This window comes from Neofelis nebulosa, chromosome 6 (genome assembly GCF_028018385.1).
Source record: "Neofelis nebulosa isolate mNeoNeb1 chromosome 6, mNeoNeb1.pri, whole genome shotgun sequence".
NCBI classification, from domain to species: Eukaryota; Metazoa; Chordata; class Mammalia; order Carnivora; family Felidae; genus Neofelis; species Neofelis nebulosa.
This window is the reverse complement of record NC_080787.1, coordinates 24216661-24232444: the sequence shown is the minus strand read 5'-3', so window position 1 is coordinate 24232444 and position 15784 is coordinate 24216661.

Below are 15784 nucleotides of genomic sequence, written 5' to 3'. Positions count from 1 at the left end.
ACATTAGGGAAATTATTTTTCCTAAAGCCTACCTTTGACCATGATAGTTTGCTGCTCAATACCTTCCCCTACACACACACACCCTCCCCCCCAACATGGTCAAACACAGATTCCTTAGTTTGCCACTCAAGGCCCTCTGTGATGAGATTCCATGTGCTTTGTGTCATTGTGAAACTCACCACTGGAAGTCCAGGGATCCTTTCCAATAATCTATTATTGCCAGACTCTTATCCCGATGCTCCCCCAAATCTCATACAAACTCTTTCACCTGTGCTATCAGGAAGTTCCAACACAAGAGTGGCACACGGGAGTGAAACACAGGAGTCCTCCCAAATGTTAGCTATTTATTCTTCTACACCTTGAAAGATGGCTTCCTTGCTCCCCATTGCTCCTCCCAAACTGTCTCTCCCCCTTCCTCTTGCAAACCCCCTAGCTGCCATTCAAGTGATGCCATTGGGTATGGCATCCACTGCTCTTCCAGTCCTTGTCACCCGCCCACTTTTGTCATCTAACCTCTTCCAGGTGGCTCCCCCCGTTGTTCATGGAAGATTTGGTTCCTGGCTCACCGTATTCCTGGCCACCACCTTCCTGTCTTCATTCCTGGTGTCTTCAGATGGCCCACCTATCTGTCCCTCAGTGATTCCTTCCCAAAAGGAAACCCTGGAACTTATTATAACCTGAAACTGCACTGTGTCTGGAATCTGAATCAAAGGCATCCCACTCTGCCCAATGCCTCTTGTACTTACAGTCTACTGCTCAGTGTCCCCTCATCATGACTTCTGAGCTCCAGACCACATCTGCTCACAGTCTCCTTGCAATCCACATCGCTGTGTTCCCTTGCCTCCCGACCAAATTGGATCCCATGGATTCTCACACTTGATGTCTTGCCATGCTCTCTTGCAGTGACTCTGGCAAGGCCTGAGACATAGTTTGGCTTCCCAATCAGCCATGTTTACCTCTACCAACAACCTCCCTCCACTCCCCTCTTCACCCTTTCAGTTGAACTTGACCTCATACTGCTCTCAGGAAACTGAAGCCCAAAGCGTGAACTCTCTCATGTTTGTGCCACCAAATCTATACACACCCTTGTGGCCCCTTCCCCTTCTTCCCTGTTGTTATACAAGTGAAGGAAGTATCCCCCTCCTTACAAAGGCCAGTCTTCTGCAGTGCTCTAGAGCATATCCATGGCTCCCTCCACCCACCTCCCCAGACAGATATCCAGGTCCTAATCCCTGGGACCTCTGAGTGTGATTTTATAGGACAAAAGAGACTTTGCAGATGTAATGAGATTAAGGATCTCGAGCTGGGGAGATTATTCTGGAATATCTAGGTAGGCCTGAAATGTAATCACAAGTTTTTTAATAAGGGAAAGGCAGAGGGAAGTTTGACTACAGAAGGAGTGCAGGAGGCAACCAGAGCAGAGAGAGATTTGAAGCTGTTCCACGGTTGGCTTTAAAGGTGGAGGCAGGGACAGTGAGCTGAGAATGTAGTTCTGGAAACTGGAAAAAGCAAAGAAACGGCTTCTCTCCTGGGACTCCAAGAGGGCTCTTTGGCCCTACTGACAATGTGACTTTGGTCCAGTAAAGCTAATTTCAGACTTCTGACCTGCAGAACTGTAAGAGAATAAATGTGCGCTATTTAAGCCCCCAAGTTCATGGTGGTTTGTAAGAGCAGCTAGAGGAAACTGACCCTATCTCAGCTCACCTCCCCAAGGGCTTCACTGCTTCCATTGTCTTCTCTCTCTCTCCCCCCCGCATGGGTTATGAACTGCTCCGTCTCTCCTAGACCTTTCCGTGCACGTACAACATACTTTAGATCTCCGAACTTAAAGGTAAAACACATCCCTTGACCTCACAATCTCCAAGCTACTATCCCAATTCCCTACTTTTCCTTCATAGCAAAGTCTTTCAAGAATTATCTGCATTTCACGTTCCATTCATTCTTGAGCCAGGCCTCTGTGGCTCCCTCACCCACCAGACACCAAAGTCACCAAAGGTGTCCACTTGGCTAGTCAGAGGAGCGCTTTGCTCTGCTCATCTCATTGGGCTTCCTGGCAGCTTTGGTCCAATCACCATTGGCCACATCTGGATCCACTCAGGATGGAGACTGGTGGCAGTTTCTCCTATGTGCCCCCTCCGTTACTCGCCACTCCTCCACCCCTCTGTGTCAGCTTCTCAGAGCTTAGCCTCCAACCCACTTTTCCTCTGGCTACACTCCCCCCAACCACCCTGGGTGACCTCACTCAGAGCCATGACTTTAGACACCCCCACGATGACGACTCCATAGTGTTTACACCAGCTGAGACCTTTCTCCGAGCTCTCCCTACCTATTTGCCACCACCGTTCGTTTTTCTGACAAGTGTGGCCGAAACCAAACTCGTGACTCCCCACAGTGATGCGCTTGTCTTTCAGTTTCGCCACCTGGGTAAGCGCTGCTTCCCTGGGGTTTGCTCACAGCTGCACGGCTTCCTTTCCCTTTCCCTTTCCCTTAATGCTGCGTCTCAGTCCCCACCCCGGCCCCCACCTCACACCAGGAGGCTCAGTCACTTCCATGTCTGAAACACATCTCCAACAACTTACTCCCTGCCACGACCCGCAGTATCACTTTGCACATGGTCTGCCACTGAGTCCCTCCAGGCTTCACAGGTTTTCACACAGCAGCTAGAACTGCTAAAATCCTAAAACTGTCACTTAACTTCCTTCAGTGGCTTCCTTTTCTTTTAGAATGCAGCCCCAGCTCCTTGCCTCGGCTTCCGAGGGCCTTCAGGAAAGATGCAGCCTCCTGACCTACCGCTGTGCCCTCTGCTCCCATTCTGGATGATTCTTACCACCCTCCACGAGATTCCCTCCTTTGCACTTGTGGTGCCCCAGGCTCATTTCCTCTCTCTTCCTGTGACTGGCCACCTTGCGCCCTCAGGTCTCTTGCCCCCACATCACCGACTCCAGGGACACCTTCCCTACGCACCCCTCTGGAGCCGCCTCCCTCTGCTCACCACATTGTCTCTGTCACTGCATGGTTTGGTTTCCGCACATCCCTTTCCACAATTTGATGTCATTTTGTTGCAGACACATGGGTTAAGTTGGTTAATTGGCCCTCTTCTCCATCAATAAGCCCTGTGAAGGACAGCCATATCTGTCATGTTCCCCGCTCTCTCCCAAGAACCCAAATGCTTGGCACATAGTAGACACTCAACAAGTGTTGGGTGAAGGAGCCCATCTTCTGACCCATGTTCTTTTCCCAGGCTCCAGGAAGACTAAGTGACTTACTCTTTCCCAAATATCCATCGGGCTCTTCCCTGTACCTGGAATGACTCTCTGTGAATTCCCAGCCCTCATGTGGAACGGAGGTGCCACTTCATATGGCAGCAGCTACGAGTGCCCCTGCTGGAGTGCCCCATCTCTCAGCAGCCTGACTTCCAGCTCAAGAAGGCTTAAGAATGGAGAAATGGAATTTTTACAACATGAAGTGAATACAACTTTCTTAGGGAAGGCTTTTCTGACCCCCCAGGAGGGGTTAGCCCTCACCCCCCACTATGCCCTCATAATAGCTGTCCTTTCTCTCCATACCCCTGAACGGAACAGTAATTATTTGTTGGTATAAGCCTTCCCCTGTAGACTCCGTGGGGTAAGGGTTGTGAACATCATGTCTGGTGCAGGTACTTACGCATGTTTGTTGAACGAATGCATGAAGGATTAAATGAAAAGCCATAGTCATTTGGTTTTCCTTCAGAAAACACCCTTACAATCACAGCCTTATCCCAAACAGATAAGGCTACAGGCACGAAGGCTGGTATCAGTATTCCTACTACTGACAAATAGTGTTGCTACACTGCCCTTTTACTGTAAATCTGTAGCCTTCAAGGAGCTGTGCCCTTATCCCAACAGCAGCCCAAGGGGTGTGTGACAAAGCCTATGGTTTGCAAAGCTGTCCTCATCCCAGTGAGTGCAATCAAAGCTGAAATAGGAAGAATTGCTACAACAGGGAAACTACAGCTTGCATTTTCCACGTTCTGAGAGTAAAATGAAACCCCGGTATATTGTCACTTTGGGAAGAGGACCCCACAGAACATTCTGTTAATACAGAAACTAAAATGCCACCATCGGAACCCCTTTAGCAGGTGCATCCTGAGTTATTAATTGGGCTGAAAATGCTACTTTGGGGCAGGTACTGAAAGCATTTGCATCCTGTTGTTCTGACTGCTGGTCAGAACGTTCTGGAAGGTGCATCTAAAGAAGAGAAACCATTTTTCTCAGTGAGCCTTTGTGACTTTTCAAATGTGATTGTTGAGAAAGAGGGCAGAGCTATAGGATTGCTCTCATTAGAGAAAGTCTAAAGAAAAAGACTAAAGCAATGTCCCAGCCTGGAGTCCCTCAGAGACATAAAGCTATTTTCATCGTTTGAAAATGGTTAATGGAAATTTGATATTCACTCGCTACCCACATGAGCTCCCTGGGCAACACTGCCCGTCTCCTCCTGAACAATTAAGCACAGGAAAACACGCTGTAACATCCTAGATCCAGTTCAGAATCCATGTGGGATCCATGCCAGGGGAAACACTTTAAAAGTTCTTGAACGGATTGTGACCACTGAGCTGAAACAACTGTGCTATTTCTCAAAGTCCATGGACGTGTGGCTCTAGCTTTCTAGGGCGGTTCACTTTAGCCTCTGCACATGTGGATTCTTGTGCTCCTCCTCACCTCTGTCATTCTCCCAGCTCCTCGTTTTGCTGGATGTTACTATGGCAGCTCTTCTGCCATTCTCCCGGGCTCCCTGAGTGCAAGGTCAACAGGCCGATGCACCAATTTGCACATGGGCACCTGAGTTTGGGAGCAGGAGAACAGTCTTCTCACCAAGGATGGATGCCACTCACTAAATAGCTCTACTTTTCTCTTGGCTGTGCTAGCTGGCATTGGTGGCCTTGACCATGGTCTGTGGTGTTCCATATGGGCATGGGGGCATGCTACTCTCATGGTGCTTAGAAATGAGCTCTTAAGGGCACCTGGGTGGCTCAGTTGGTTGAGCGTCTGACTCTTGATTTCAGCTCAGGTCATGATCTCATGGTTCGTGGGAACACGCCCTGAGTCAGGCTCTGAGCTGACAGTGTGGACACTGCGTGGGATTCTCTCTCTCCCTGTCTTTGCCCTTCCCCCACTCATGGTCGCACCCAAGCGCCAAGCTCTCTCTCTCTCTCAAAATGAATAAATAAACATTTTTAAAAAAGAAAAAGAATCCAGCTCTTAAAGGCTGCCCAAGTCCCAGAACACTTCCAAATCTAGAATCCAGGAAAATGATTTACCTAAACTAATGGTTCTAGGCTCTGGCTGCATCCTACAATCAGCTGGGTCTTGGAAATAGTACTGATGCCTTGGCCCAGCATCCAATGTCGAAAAGCACTGGGATTAGATGATGCATAGTCGGATCTCTGCCCCTGGTGCTTCTGGCGGGGGGGAGGGGGGTGCTTCTGAAGGGGGTGCTGCAGGGCCCTGAGCACACAGACATGGAACAGACCACTGAAGGAATGCTGATGTTCCCTGGAAGTAGATAGGGGTTTTCTTTTCTTTTTAAATTTTTTAAGTTTATTTATTTACTTTGAGAGAGCGAGTGAGCAGGGAGGGGCAGAGAGAGAGAGAGGGAGTCAGAGTCCCAAGCAGGCTCTGCATCGACAGCACAGAGCCCGATGTGGGGCTCAAACCCACAAACTATGAGATCATGATCTCAGCCGAAACCAGGTGCCCCTTTAACAGGGGTTTTCTTAAGAAAAGAGTTCTGACTCCAACATGTTTGCAGAACACCGGGTTTCGACAGAGACAGGACACAGGATTCAACCTCTGCAGCCGTCACCCGCCACCCCCCTTGCAGGAGTGGCTTCTGCATGACAAAACTAGTTTCCAATGGAAGTCTCACTGCATCAGGGCCGAGTGCCCTGAACTCTAGTTCACACCCGGGGACGTGTGACCTTGGGAGCCCCGCAAACACCAGGAGCGTGTGCCAAGGAGCTGGGAAGACTAAACGAATGGCCAGATGAAGCAGGAATGAGGAAGAAATTAGAAGAGACAAGCTTACTCACCAAAGGATGTCTCAGGGATTTGAATATATAAACACACCCTCTGAGTCTCCAACAGTATCATATGCAGCGTTTCCCGAACTTCTTTCATCACAGACCCTTTTTCATTTGTGGGATATCTTGTGCCATTCATGCTTTGCAAACACGCATTGCGAATGACTTTGTGAAGGTTAGGTCGCATTTCACGTGCAAAGATAAACGTCTGGTCTCCTTGCCTTGCTAGAGCTCCGGCAACTCCTCCTCTATCGTGAGGACCTACTGCAGGGAAATTCACTCAAACATGTATCAGTGTCTCGTCTGGGTGAGGCACACTTCTAGGTGCTGGGGATTTGGCGAGGACTAAAATAGACCCCCAAACCCCTGCCTTAATACAGCTTCAGGATATGGGAGATACATACTCTGTTGGTCAGGACTAAGCGCCAAGGAGGAAAAGATAAGGCAGGGAAGGGGGGTGTCAAGTGTTAGGGTTCAGATGGGACTGATGTGTTAAGAAGGGCTCACTGGGGAGGTGGTTTCTGAGTAAAGACGTGAGGGCAGTGAGGGGGTAACAGAGGTGACAGTTTGGAAGCAGAGCAACCCTGCGGAGGACTCAGCCGAACAGACAAAGGAGGCACATATTGAGGGAGGCGGTCAGAGAGGTGCAGCCAGAGTCAGGCAGGTCGGAGTGAGAATGCTTGCTTTCATGAATGAGAAAGGAAGTCATTGGAGGGTTTTCAGCAGGAACCATGACAGGCCTGACTTCCTGTCCAGCAACATTGTGCGGAGAGTTGTACTGAGGAACACGAAGAGGGCAGGGGGGCGGAGGTAAGGTACGATTAGGGCACGATTGCGGCCACCCCATCTGGTGACTCACACTTTTCAATGTTAAATGCCAGTAGAAGTTGCTGCTTGAGCAGATAAGGGTTGTGTGACAAAGACATGAGTTAAGGATGACATTGAGGTTTTTAGCTGGGGCAACCGGGAGGATTGAGATGTCTTTCACTTTGATGGGAAACAGGTTTGGGGGGTATATAGTCACTCAAAATAGAACACATGAAACTGAAGATGTCTGTAGATACACAGAGTAGGCAGTTGGATATTCGAGTTCAGGGGAGAGATGTGCCAGATATAAATTTGAGAGCGATTAGCATGTAGATGGCATTTAAAGCCGTGAGCTAGGATGAGATCCCTGTGGGAGAGAGTCTAGACAAGAGAAGAGGTTCAAGGTCTGAGCCCTGAGACCTCTCACCATTTAGAAGACCAGCAGATGAGGAGGAATGTAAAAAACAAAACAAAACAAAGACTAACAGGGAGCAACCAGCAAGTTAGGAGGACAGCCTGATAACTCTTGCCCTGAAGGCCAAGAGTAGAAATGTTTCAAAGAAGAGGGAGGGAGCAGATGTTGCAAATCTGCTAATATGTCTTTGCTTGCCCTGGACGATCCCCTTTTGCACCGGGGGAACAAGTGTAATCATTACTCATACCCCATTTCCTTTCATATATGTCCCAGTTTGGATAGCACATTTGCAGGTTATCCTCCTGACGGGTCAGGTGTGATTGGGTATTAACGCTTGGTTCTGAACTTGGCAATGTTTAGGTCACAGCGAGCTTGAACATGGTAGTCTGGGTGGAGAGATGGTAGCAAAAATCTGATTTGACTGGCTTCAAGAGGGGCAGGAGGAGGGGAGTCAGAGAAATGAGTATAAAAACACATTCAAGGGGCGCCTGGGTGGCTCAGTTGGTTAAGTGTCCGACTCTTGATTTCGGCTCGGGTCATGATCTCACGGTTGTGCAATGGAGTCCCATGTCGGGCTCTGCGCTGAATGTGGAGCCTGCTTAAGATTCCCTCTCTCCTGTCTCTTCCTCCCTTGCCCTTGTGCAATCTCTCTCTCTCTTAAAAAAATTAAAAACAGGGGCACCTGGGTGGCGCAGTCGGTTAAGCGTCCGACTTCAGCCAGGTCACGATCTCGCGGTCCGTGAGTTCGAGCCCCGCATCGGGCTCTGGGCTGATGGCTCGGAGCCTGGAGCCTGTTTCCGATTCTGTGTCTCCCTCTCTCTTTGCCCCTCCCCCGTTCATGCTCTGTCTCTCTCTGTCCCAAAAATAAATTAAAAACATTGAAAAAAAAATTAAAAAAAAAAAAAATTAAACACACACACACACATTCGAGAACTTCTATTGTAAAAAAAAGCAAAGGAACACAACAGTAACTGGAGGGGAGAGTGTGGCCAAGAGAGTTTTGTTTCTTTAACATGGAAGAAAAACCAGCACATTTCTAGGCTGATCCAAAAAAAGAAGGACACAGTGATGGTATAGGAGAGAGAAGGGAGAAGTTCTGGGGCGCTGTTTCTGAGTGAGTGTGTATGGGGGTGTCACCAGCTGTATAGGGGGAGAGGTTGGCTAACCCAAGGAACACCACCAGTTGCCTGTAATAAGAGGAGGGCAGGCCCAGGGGTGGGCAATGATCTGGAGAGGTGGGTAGATGTGGTTGTGGTGGGAACCCACATCGATTCTCTTCTGGTTGTTTCTACTTTGTCACGGAAATGGGAAGCAATGTCATGAACTGAGACCAAAGATGGGGGGGGGGGGAAAGTATGGGAGGTTTGGGAGGGAAGAGAAGTCTGAAATCAAGGTCTAGAAAGGGATGAGAGTGTGAAGGACCAGGGCAGTTTGGTATGATTGCCTGGTGGCCTTGAAGACCCATTTGAAGTCAATGTGACATTCCCGGATTTTCTCCAGTCTCACCTCTGCAGAAAATCTGCTGTGTGGGGCAACCACAGGGGACTGCAGTTGAATTTGGCCAGGTTGGTGGTTTAGTCAAGTGAGGTAGCAAGGCAGAGGGGAAAACAGGGTGAGAGTGTAGGGAGGGAAGAAACGATAGCTCTTGAGTATGGAATTTAAGCTGAGTAAATGGAGAGGACAGTTATCTTAAGAAGTTACAATGTTCAGCCATCTGTACAATACACAAGTTCATTATGTCTTTGATATGTTGGTAATTTCCAGTAGGTCACCTGTCAGTTTATTGAGAATTCTCATTCCACACATTCTCTCTAGTTGTACTACCACTTTTTTTTTTAAGTTTATTTATTTTGAAAGAGAGAGAGAAGGAGGGAGAATCCCAAGCAGACTCCATGCTGTCAGTGTGGAGCCCAACGTGGGACTCAGACTCACGAACCATGAGATCATGACTTGAGCCAGGATCAAGAGTCGGGACGCTTAACTACCTGGACCACCCGGGTACCCCGAGTTCGACTACCACTCTTCAGCTCAGGCCTTCACCACATCCTGCCTGGGTGCTCTCCCCAGGATCTCAGTAGTTACTACCAGTTCCATGGTCACCAATTTTGGCCAAGATAATCTAATAATTAATGGCCAATAAATTAATAAATAATCATTTTAAAATAAGAAGCAGATTAATATAGTCTAAAATCACCTAAAAGCCAGTTTTGTCACATCACTGCTTTGCCCCCACATAAAGAACAGCTCTGTATCTCCTACTCCACGACTCCACAAATCCTCTGCCTGCAGTTCACAGCTCCCTCCACTTTTACTAGCTTGTCTCTAGCATCGTGTAACTCTGTTCCAGATAGGCTGCTTTCCCTATTGCCTCTGCCAGATGCTGCTTGTGCTGTGCTCTCTGCATGAAATGTGCTTTCTCTCTCTCTCTCTCTCTCTCTCTCTCTCTCTCTCTCTCTGCTTTTCAAAATCCTATGTGCTATACATGCTAAACTGTGATAGTGGCCGATACAAGGAGAGGGGCGGGATTGGAGTGGGCTGTGGTTGTGTGTGTGTAACAGTTGTCATCTGATTTTTTTTTGCAATAATTCTGCCTTCATATCACTTTTGTAATTTTGTAATTGGAAAAGTTTAAATTTAATTTAAAAAAAAATGCTTCTTGGGGCACCTGGGGGGCTGAGTCAGTTGAGCATCGGATTTCAACTCAGGTCATGATCTCGCAGTTCGTGAGTTCAAGCCCCACATCGGGCTCACTGCTGTCAGCCTGTCAAGTCTGTTAGCACAGGGCACACTTCGGATCCTCTGTCCCCCTCTCTCTGCCCTTTCTGCGCTTGAGCTCCCCCAAAAGCAAATAAATATTTCAAAAATATTAATTAAAAAAATAAAAAATGTTTCTTAGTTGCAATTTGGCAATAGATAGTTCAAATTTAAATAAGCATACCCTTCGACCCAGCAATAAGTTGAGGACCTTAAATTTCTTTGGGAGGTAACTTCACAAGTTCATTGCAGCATTGTTTATAATAGCAAACTACTGGAAAAAACCCCGCTATCCCTTAGGAGGGGACTGAGAAAAAAAACAAAAACACAAAACAAAAAAGCAAACCTATATTCAGACCATGCACAATGCACAATGTGCATAACAGTATATTTTAGTGGTGAGTGGTGCAGCCACTGTATCAGACAACTCCGATTGGCATTTCGGCTCTAGCCCTTCTGGCTATGTGACCTTGGGTAATTAAAATTTGCTGTGCTTGAGTTCCTTTATCTGCTAAATAGGGACTAGAATAGTATCCACCTAATAGGTTTGTTGTTGTAAGGAAGCCGTGGGTTATTACACGTAAAGCATTCCAAACCATGCCTAGTTCCACCTAGGATGTAAAAAGCAGGAAAAAAATATTTCCCCACCCTGACAACAGAAAAAACCACGATAAACTCTAACACTAACTTTTCATGAACTTACCAGAGAACTGAAGCCACAGGACAAAACAAATATCCTTCAGGCTCGTGCAAGGAAAGATGAAATACAAGCATGGGCTCATCTATAGCAGAGCATAGGGGGAAGAAATGCTGGGACCATACTTGTGGGTAAGAAGAATTCAGTTAGATTTTAAAGTGAATTGCAGGGTGTCTGGATGGTTCAGTCAGTTAAACATCTGACCCTTGGTTTTGGCTCGGGTCATGATCTCAAAGATCATGAGATCGAGCCTCACAGGGGGCTCTGTGCTGACAGTGTGGAGCTGGCTTGGGATTCTCTCTTTCCCTTTTTGTCTCTCTCTCTCTCTCTCAAAATAAATAAACCTTAAAAAAATTTTTTTAATGAATTGCAAAGGCCAAGTGTGGGCTAGTGTGAGTACAAACCCGAGAGCACAGACACAAATGGAGTTTGCACTCACAAGTGGGGGGTCTTTTTTTTTTTTTAATTTTCTTTAAGTTTATTTATTTTGAGAGAGGAAGAAGCGAGTGAAGGGGAGGGGCAGAGAGAGAGGGAGAGAGAGAGAATCCTAAGCAGGCTCCTTGCTGTCAGCACAGATCCAGACGCGGGGCTCCGTATCACCAACTGTGACATCATGACTTGAGCCAAAACCAAGAGTCAGACGCTTAACCAACTGAGCCACCACCGACTGAGCCACCCAGGTGCCCCCATACACAGGATCTTTTACACGGACCTCCACCAGAGGCTCCCGAGAAAGTGGTTGGTGGGAGCAGAACAGGAGACCAAGACTTGGGGCAGGAGTGGCTGTTATTATAGGAAAGGCACAAAAACCTGATTGGACTCTTCTCCCCTATTAAAAAGTTTTGGGGCACCTGGGTGGCTCAGCTGGTTAAGCATCTGACTTCGACTCAGGTCATGATCTCAAGCTTTGTGAGTTTGAACCCTGTGTCAGGCTCTGTGCTGACAGATCAGAGCCCGGAGCCTGCTTAGGATTCTGTGTCTTCCTCTCTCTCTGCCCCTCCCCAGCTCATGCTCTGTTTCTCTCTCTCTCAAAAATGAATAAACGTTAAAAACAATTTTTTTTAAAGTTTCAATTTCCTGAGACACTGGGAAACTGGGGCAGCTAGGGGATAGGTAAAAGAAAAAGGGACATCCTCTACCCTTGAAGAAGGAGCAGTAAGCAATTCTGGGTCCAGAATCATATACCAGTATGAAGAGAGATCTCCCACATCTGAAGGAGGGGCAGGGAACTGGCCCATACAAGACTCACCAGGGATACAGGAGAGTTTGGCTATCATGGGTAAGAGAGGTAGGGTCACTAGGAGAGCTCCACCCTTGAGACCCAGGCAGACAGAACCAGGCTAAGACTGAGCTGGACCAGCACAACAGAAGGGGCAGAACACCTGCCCCTTCCCTCTCCCCACCACCAGGCTAGCAAGCACCAAGTAATAAGCAAGAACTTCTGGGGAGGGGACAAGAGCATGGGGAGCAACGTCCCCTTCTTTGGCATAGGCAAACAAAGAAGACTGAAAGTTGACGGTGGAACAGGAACACTGAGAAAAACCGTCTGGAACCCCAGCCCCACCCTAAGCACAAGGTAATGCTAGAGGACTTGAAACCAATGGTGCATGGAAGGTAACCATAACACCGGCCCAAGTCAAACCTCCCTGAACTCCTGAGTCTATTTCCTTAATCCCCAACACTAATGGTCTAACAGAAGAGGTGTGCCCCTTTGCAGGCACACTACCTCAATGTTGACTATACTATGCACGATATTCAAACAAAGTGTATTCAATTCCATTCAATTCAACATTCAACCCAAAATTACAAGACACGTGCACGAGATTAAATAGTAATAATAATAAATTAAAAAACCGAAGTCAACAAGAGACAAAACAATAAATAAAACCAGATTCGGAGGTAAACCACATATTGGAGCTATCAGATAAGGAATTTACAATACGTATAATTCATATGTTAGATGCTGTAGGGGAAAAAAGTATACAATAGTCATAGGAGATGAGAAATTTTAGCAGATAAATGGGAACTGTAAGGGAAAGTCAAAGTGAAATACTAGGGGGAAGAAAACCATAATGTCTCAGATGAAAAATGCCTTCAAAGAGGAGAGAGAACTTTGCAGAAAAAATACTGAAAACAAAATTCTCAAAATTAACAAACTACATCAAGCCACACCAAACAAATAACAATAACAAATATACCTATACACATCATTTCCAATGGGTAGGTTTCAAAACTACACGTGTAGTATTGCCCCATTTGTAAAAACTGAATTATTTTGTGGAAAGATGATCATTAGAACATTTATAGTGATTATTTGCGCATAATGGAATCCCAGGAGGGTTTTTGTGTCTGCTTTGTACTTCCCATTTTCTTTAAAGATAAGCAATAAAACTATTTTCATTGACAAAAATCTGACTAATTCTTTGAATACGGGAGCTTGTCCCATTTGCATTTATTTCCACAAAGAATGTATTCTGGTTCATTCTTCAATTTTTAATTTTTTTCTTTTACATTATGAATTATGAGTTTTTCCCTCTCAAGTAGTTTGTTACATGGCTAATTTATAATTTAGGTTTCATTTAAGAGTTTCAAGAACATATTTGAATATATACATATTTGTCTATCACATCAAGGATAAAACATCTCAAATAAATTCTACTGAATCTCTTTGAACCATAAAGACATAACAGGCTCATTTTATTTCCTGTCATTAACTCTTCTTCTCTATTTATGTTAAATTGTAGACATTAATTTTCAGGTTATGCTTTTATATTATAAAATGTGTATGTAGACTTTTAATATACATTTATTAAGATTTTATTCTATGGTATTTAAGTGTTCACTGCAGTTCTCAGCTGTGACTTTACTGTTTGTGTGTGGGGCTTACATTTTGATTAATTACTTGGTTTATTAGAGCAGTACTTCTGGAACTTTAATATGCATATCAATTACATGGAGATCTTGTTGGAATGCAGAATCTGGTTCAGGAGGGCTGAGGTGAAGCCTGAGTGAGATTCTGCCTTTCCAACAAGGTCTCAGATGATGTGATGCTGCTGGATTGAAGACATCTGAGTAGCAAAGGACTACTTCTCTGAGTATTCATTGTGCCATGAAAAGTACATGAATTGTATATTTTGAGCCCTTGAATCTCAGAAAATGCTTTTATGTTCTTGGCAACTGAGAGACAGCTCAACTACATAAGGAATTTTGGGTCATGAAGTTTCTCCCTCAAAACTCTATGGACATTGATTGCATCATCTCTGTATTTTTTTTAATGGATTTTATCTACAAAATTTATAAATTTTACCACCTATATTATTTTTTTAAAAAAGGAATTCTGAGACCAGTTTGCATTTCTTAAAAAAATTTTTTTTAATTTTTATTTTTTGAAAGAGAGAGAGCATGAGTGGGGGAGGAGAGGAGACACAGAATCTGAAGCAGGCTCCAGGCTCCGAGCTGTCAGCACAGAGCCCGACGTGGGGCTCGAACTCACAAACTGTGAGATCATGACCTGAGCCAAGGTCGAATGCTTAACTGACTGAGCCACCCAGGCGCCCTTAAAAAAATTTTTTTTTTTGGTATGTAATCTTCTATCAGGGCATTAACAGAGTTCTTAATTTTACCTAAATTTTGGAACTTTGATGAGGGTATATTAAGAGTTTGAGATTCTTCATTTTGCCTAGGACCCAGTGAGCTATTTTAATTGGGAGATTTAGGTCTTAAGGAAGTTTTAGATGTGTTTGAATTTTGTTTTGGTCCATTTGTTCTGGTGCCTTCTTCAGAAATAGTTATCCACATATTGGATCTCCATGTATATCCATGAAATCCCACATATACTTCTTTTCCTTTTTTTCATTATTTTTTGCATTATATATATACATACACACACATATGTTCCCCCCCCCCCCCCCCCCGCCCCCAGCCTGTCTTCTGTGTCACTGAAATAATTTTTGGCAGGGTTGATTCTGCTCTTTAGGGCTTCGAATGCATCTTGACTCTGACATTATCTGCTTGGTTCTAAAACATATATTCAATACCTCATTTATTTCTCTGCATGGTTCTGCCTATACCTCAACATAATCTTCCACTGTCACATCATTTTACAGGTCATCTAATTTGATGGAGAGCAGATTTCTTTAAAGTTGAGAGTAAAGAGCAGTTGTCTGAAATTCATTGTATTTTTTGCCACAAATGTTTTTCAAAAATAACACACTTTCTCGGGGCACCTGGGTGGCTCAGTTGGTTAAGTGTCCAACTCTTGATTTCGACTCAGGTCATGATCCCAGGGCGGTGGGATTGAGCCCCGTATCGTGTTCTGGCACATTCTCTCTCTCTCTCTCAAAATAAATAAATAAACACTCTTTAAAAATATACACTTTTGGGTGAGCGTCCGACTTCAGCTCAGGTCACGATCTCGCAGTCCATGAGTTCGAGCCCCATGTCGGGCTCTGGGCTGATGGCTCAGAGCTTGGAGCCTGCTTCTGATTCTGTGTCTCCCTCTCTCTCTGCCCCTCCCCTGTTCATGCTCTGTCTCTGTCTCAAAAATAAATAAACGTTAAAAAAATTAAAAAAATATATATACACTTTCTCTGAATCTTACTGGTGGGATTTCATAATAAAGAATCTTTTCATAGACAGCATATTAGTTTTATTCTTGCTTACTGATTGTTGATAATCAGTGGTCCAGCCTGAAGGGAGCAGACAGAGCATCAGAGCCACCAGCTATGCCAATGAGAGAGTTTGGTCTCTGTAATTTCTCCTCTATCTACTGGGAAGCCACTCTGCTGGGCACCAGGGTTCCAGCGAAGCCTCCTCTCTGGCATCTGAATACCTGCCTCTTGAGCCCCATCTCTCTCTACAACTGTCACTGTGTCCACAAAGACCTGCCACCATCCTGGGCTGCGGCTCCTAACGCTCCCAGCAGCCTCTTGTTTGGGGAAAGGGTCCCAGGTTCACCAGGCCGCTTGCCACAATTACAATCACCTTTACGCTTCAGGAGACATCCTCTCCTGAGCCTCGAGCCACAGTTCTTCCCTAATCACAGCAGCCTGGA